Source organism: Convolutriloba macropyga, chromosome 2 (assembly GCF_964194025.1).
Source record: "Convolutriloba macropyga chromosome 2, txConMacr16.3, whole genome shotgun sequence".
In the NCBI taxonomy this organism is placed as follows: domain Eukaryota; kingdom Metazoa; phylum Xenacoelomorpha; order Acoela; family Convolutidae; genus Convolutriloba; species Convolutriloba macropyga.
This window is the reverse complement of record NC_134469.1, coordinates 83007387-83013244: the sequence shown is the minus strand read 5'-3', so window position 1 is coordinate 83013244 and position 5858 is coordinate 83007387.

Here is a 5858-nt window from a genome sequence, read left to right as displayed (position 1 = left end):
GCCGTGATTTTATTTTCTGGTGCGTTCAAAAACATTTATGATCCGACTCAGCTCTAAAAACACTTTTAATATATTCATGAATGATTAATATATTAATCGTTTAAAGTTAAATTGGATCTATTCTGATTCCCCCCCCCCCCCCCCCAACTTAGTGAGCATAAATTTTTTATGACCCCCAGGCGCACGTGCTATTTTTTACACAGTAACGTGCTATATAACATAATTAAATTTGTAAGTGGGGGTCATAAAAAACACTGGGGGGGGGGGGAAACAGAATAGATCCGTTAAATTATGCGAAATTTAAAGCTAAAGAGTAATATTTTTAATAACATTTTGTTAAATCAAAGTCAATTATTTTTTAGACATATTTCGGCGAAAACGAAAGTTTCAGATAATACTTCATAAAATACGTGTTCGTTGAAATCATTACTACCTGAACAGGTTGCATTTATTTATTATGAACTTAAGTGTTCACAATATATCATTAGAAAGAAACTCTTTTTGCACCAACTACTAAAAACTGAAAATTAGCGATAATTATATATTTCTCAAAAACAAAACAGCTTAAAAGCTTGGTATTTCTCATTCAAGAATAAAATACGTTAATGGCCGAACACGTTGATAGGCTGATGTAAGTGTCCATATTCTTTAAAAATAATAGTAAACAATACTGAGGCATGACGAACTCTCGAATTTTGTTCCAACTTGCTGAAAGAGGCTAAGTAAAACAAGTTGCAGATGAATTGATGACACACAAGATCTTTCAAACTGAGATGAATTATTTGATTATTCTTCACATAGAAATTAATTATCAACTTCAGAACAAAAATTTTGATTTTATATATATGTGAATGAAACTGTTAGATTTCAAGTTATGTTGGCACCGACAAGCTGTTTGCTTTGATAAAGCAATTTTTAAAAATGTGACCTGTTTATTTAGAGGATCAATGGGAGCTAAAAGCTTATATTTAGCGGTTTCGTACCCCAAAAAATCTTACTGTTTAAAAAATTTTATGACAGTTTTGAAATATTCCATTATTTTTTTTTGGTTCCGTTACTCGAAAAATCCTAATTCTAAGATAGTTTTACTTGCCACTGCCCATAGCACGGTGAGATTATATAGAGAAGTCATTTGAGATCACACTTCCCATTTATTTTAAGTAGAATACGCGATTTATGAAATCCGAAAAAAACAGCTTCGAGTAACTTTTTAAAGATAGATATTTAAATTGCTTTGTCAAAAAGTCTGTTCGAATGCGAGGTAAAATTGCTCACTAGACTATCTTAGTTTTTCATTTTCTTGCATTTTCTTCTCGCGTATGTATCATTCAACTAAATCGCCAATTTACCTAAGTTTTCTTGGACAACAACCTCGAGCAATCAAACCGCAAACGTTTTTTCATCTGCAAAAAGTTCAATTAAAAAACAAATAACTATGTTCACCGATACCCTGAATGACATAGCGTCTGCCACTTTTCAAGAACCTAAAGCGGAGACGCGATTTACTGCGCAATGGTAATGCTTCATCTCATTATTGCAAGAAAAAGAAAGGAGGATGACGCCTCAAATAACAAAACCATTGCGAAACGGTTGGACCAATGGAAAAAGAGGAGCATTTTATACCGGTTCCTTCCGGAAACAGTTATCTGGAAACGTATTAGCAGAAAAGAAGCAAAACGTTTGATTGATGAATACAAAGAGTTTCCCAACGACATATCAAGAGGAAAAAGTTCCATTGACAATCGAATTCCTACTAAAGCAGTGATTTGTGGTGTCCTTTTCTTAACTGACAAAATTGACAAGAATACTGTTCTCGATGTTCTGCACGAGAGACGTCCAGAACTACGGAAAAAAATTGAGTATCTTGTGGGCAACCAACAACCAAAAAATGGCCATACCGTCAGTCCATATTTGAAAGCTTTAAGGCCTAATTGGTTGGAAAGCTCGCCCTGCAGCTTTTCAATTGTATTTATGCTTTTGTATAATTCATGTAGAATGATGCCTCTAGATAAATGCCCCAGTGTACGACGGATAGGAATTGGGGAAGTTCTAAAGCGAATCACGGAAGAATTATCGTCAACTTATCGAAGAATTATCGTAAAACCATAAGACGATAAACAACCATGTATTGGTCAAAAGGAGGGAATTGAACATTGTTTTTTTTAGAGCAGCTTTCGAAGACACAGATTCGGAAGCGACTTTGTTTTTGGTGACAGAAACGCGTTCAATTGTCTCAAATGTGATCTTTGTGTTAAAAAACCATCGAGAAATTATTTGCTTCTCTCCATCATTCCATATGTAATTTTTAACGTAAGCCTCAAATTTGTTTAAATTTGTTTAATGTTTAAACGAACATTACCCTCTCAGGCATGGACATGTGAACGTGACGCCCTTGCAATGCCGGTGAATTGAATTTCTTGTCGATTCAATTAAACTGAATTTCTTGATAACTTGAAAAAAAGTTTTGATGAATTGCAAAAACATAGTCATGCTTTTGGTAATTATCTTACAAAGCGCAATTTAAAAAAAATTTACCTGGTTTCCAAAAAAAATAAAGCAAAAGTTTGTTGGAGTTCAATTAGGATAAAATTGACGGTGATGGAATACTTGGTAGTTTAATGGAAGGTGAGTTGGCAGATTAAAAATTGTAGAAAAATCTTTAAAAGAGTAGAAATTGTTTTTATAACATTTAAGAATCCATGCTAATATTTCAAGTCAAAAGGTTAATAAGTCGTTCACTTTATTGTTTCAGCACAAAATATTTTTCCTAACTCGGGCAACTCCTAATTTTGAACTTTGAGAAAAGAATGTGAGAAATCAATCAAAATTGAGCCATAGCCCAATATATTAAAGAAAACTGCCTACATTTAAAAATACCGGAACATCTTTTTGTTGCCGGTAGGTTAGGCTTCCTGATTATCCTTAAACGTCAGAGAATTTGAACAATCAGTTCATCTGTCCAATCCATTAACCCTATCTCTACCCGAAGGCGATCTAAAGCAACAGATCATACATTATACACATGATATTAAAAAAAAGACAAAACAGCTTGATATCACATAAAGAGTAGAACTAAGAGCGAATTTTATCAGAACGAGCTTCGCTGTATTGATCCTAGCTAGTGAAAAGGGAGAATCAAACAGGTTGAATGCTTTGCCATTGATGCAAAATCACTTTGACCTGAAGAAAAGTTAATTTCGTGAAGGCATTGCCCTTCGCTATGGTTGGGACCTATTAAAGGGCCATCATTATTCACATGCAATAAAAACCCTCCACTTTCGAAAAAGGACTATCATTCATGATGGTGTAAAAGAAACCAATTTGTCAAATTAAATTACTTCCGATATTAAAAAAAACGTTTTGAACTTTTTATTCAACGTCAGGTTAAAACAGTTTCACAAATTGAAAAAGTATAAAATGAATATGTATTTACATTTGCCTGAGACCAGAGTTGAAACAATTCTATGAAATATTCCAAAAAATTCAATCAAAAATATTTTCCTATGTGCAATATTTAGCCTATTTACAACTCATATTTACATATGTTATCAATTTCATTAAAAACATTTTTATTCCGGGTTTTTCGGTTTTGGCCAAGTTTTTGTAATTTTAGGTATTCCGAATTTCTCTAACCCTAAGTATCCCCCTTGTGCAGGTTTTGCAAGTTGCGTTTTGTCATGCACAAAATGTTTTTTGCCTTATGTATCGTTATCTAGTCAAAATTACGATATGAACTTAAACTTTAGCGTGAAATCTCGCCCACTATATTCATCGCGTGTGTTTGGTGCCGGCTTCAGCTTTCTGATGTATATAGTTTCGATAGTCATTAGCTTTTCTACTGTCCGACAGGCGTCCAGAATTTTCCATTCAATGTCATTCGTAGCTCCACAACATTCAAGCAAATGTTGACCCACCTGTGAATCCTTCTTTTGATGTTCTGTTATCCTTGTAGTAATGTGACGGCTTGTTTGCTCACGATAGATGGACCCGCATCCATTACATTTTATCTCATATAGAACGTGGGAATTCAGTTCTCTATCGAAAGATGATTTAAGGGTTCAGACGCATGATCTTAATTTCCGCGTTATTAAAACCTGCGTTATCGAAATATGATTTCAGGGTGCAGACGCATGATCTTAATTTCCGCGTTATTAAAACCAGCGTTATTTCCGCGTTATTTCCGCGTTATTAGTTTCTTCAATTTGCTTTCAAACTTTCCAGTAAGGTTGTTTCTGTGTTGTAGAAAAATTGTTTCTGTGTTGTAGAAAAATTGTATCGAAAGATGATTTAAGGGTGCAGACGCATGATCTTAATTTCCGCGTTATTAAAACCAGTTTCTTCCGCGTTATTAAATAGTTTCTTCAATTTGCTTTCAAAGTTTCGAGTAAGGTTGTTTCTGTGTTGTAGAAAAATTGTTGGCTTATCTTGAGATCTAGTCTTGCTTTTTTGATGCTCTTTTTGTGTTGTTCTCAATTGTTCTTCACCGCCACTTATTATCTTTTCTGAAGTCTGGTTCACTATTTTTGAACATCATTCCTCTGGATAATGATTTTTGGTCCAGCAAGTTTTGTTCTTTTCAAGAGCCTGATCGAAGGCCAACCAATCAGAGGTTGCAAAAAATAACCCTGTGAACCGTCTCTTGAATCACATTTTTCTTATGCTGAAGTGGTGCACAGCTGCGAAAATTCAGTATTAATCCAGTGTCAGTTTGTTTTTGATACCAATGACAGGTGATATTGCTTTTGCTGCTCACATTTATGTTAATGTCAAAAGAAGCCAAATCCCCTTCAATGTTAACTTTTTCTAAGGTAAATTGCAGGTTGTTGTGTAATGAATTTGCAAATTTTAAGTACTCGTCCGGGTCACCACAAACCGTGCAGATAATATCATCCACATACCTTTGAAACAATTTCATCTCGTCATACCGACCAACTGTCTGTTGATTGCTGCAATAAGTACATGATTGCACTTTCGAAATGGGGATACACCAAGATGACATAATGAACTTCGCGATTCCTTTGCGAACTTGTTAAAGTGATGTCTTTCATGAGGTCGAGATAGGGCCTCATCTTCAGCCAGTTCAATTGAAACCTTTGCTCTTAAATCAGCAACAACTGATAATCATGCAAGATTAAATATCAAGGCCAATAGGTTTTGGGAATCCTGGTTCAAGGAAACTTTTTTTGATGTAATGCTACTGCTTTCAGGGAAACTTTTTGCTGAAAGCAGTAGCGTTACATCAAAAAAGTTTCGTTGAACCTAATTCCGACAGTCCGTAGACTACAATTATCTTGAATATGTTAAACAAGAACAAATTTGAACAAAGTGCAATTGCTGCAAAATGTGTCCACTTGTCTCATGCACTGGTGGAGCTGGCCCATCGGCTTCAAAAGCGCTGAAACAATTGGCATCGAAGCTCTGCGCGAAAAGAGGACAGCTACGCTGACATCATCATATCCAATGACTAAAATTAGCTTTGCTCTCCTACGGAGTTCCATCCTCTATTCGAGGCTCAATAACACTTAGGCGGCGCGAAGTTGTTGATGCATCAATGGAAGCTCTGGTTGAAGATGGGAGGCTGTTAGTTTGACTCATCTACTTTTGCCATTAGTTGTTTGTTTTCGAATGCTGTCTGTCTTTTGTTTTCTTTATTCTCAGCTGATGTTTGTGTATGTCATTTTGTTCATAGATTGAACAGTACGAAATGCTTTATGAAGGCGTAGTGCTGGGAGGGCCGCGGACCAGCTAATATTCACCTAGTGTTGAGAGGAGCATTTTTTATTTAGCTTTACCATTTAAAATTTCCATTGAATAGCCTTTATTTATGTATATATGCAGATATTGTAATTGGCTTTTTA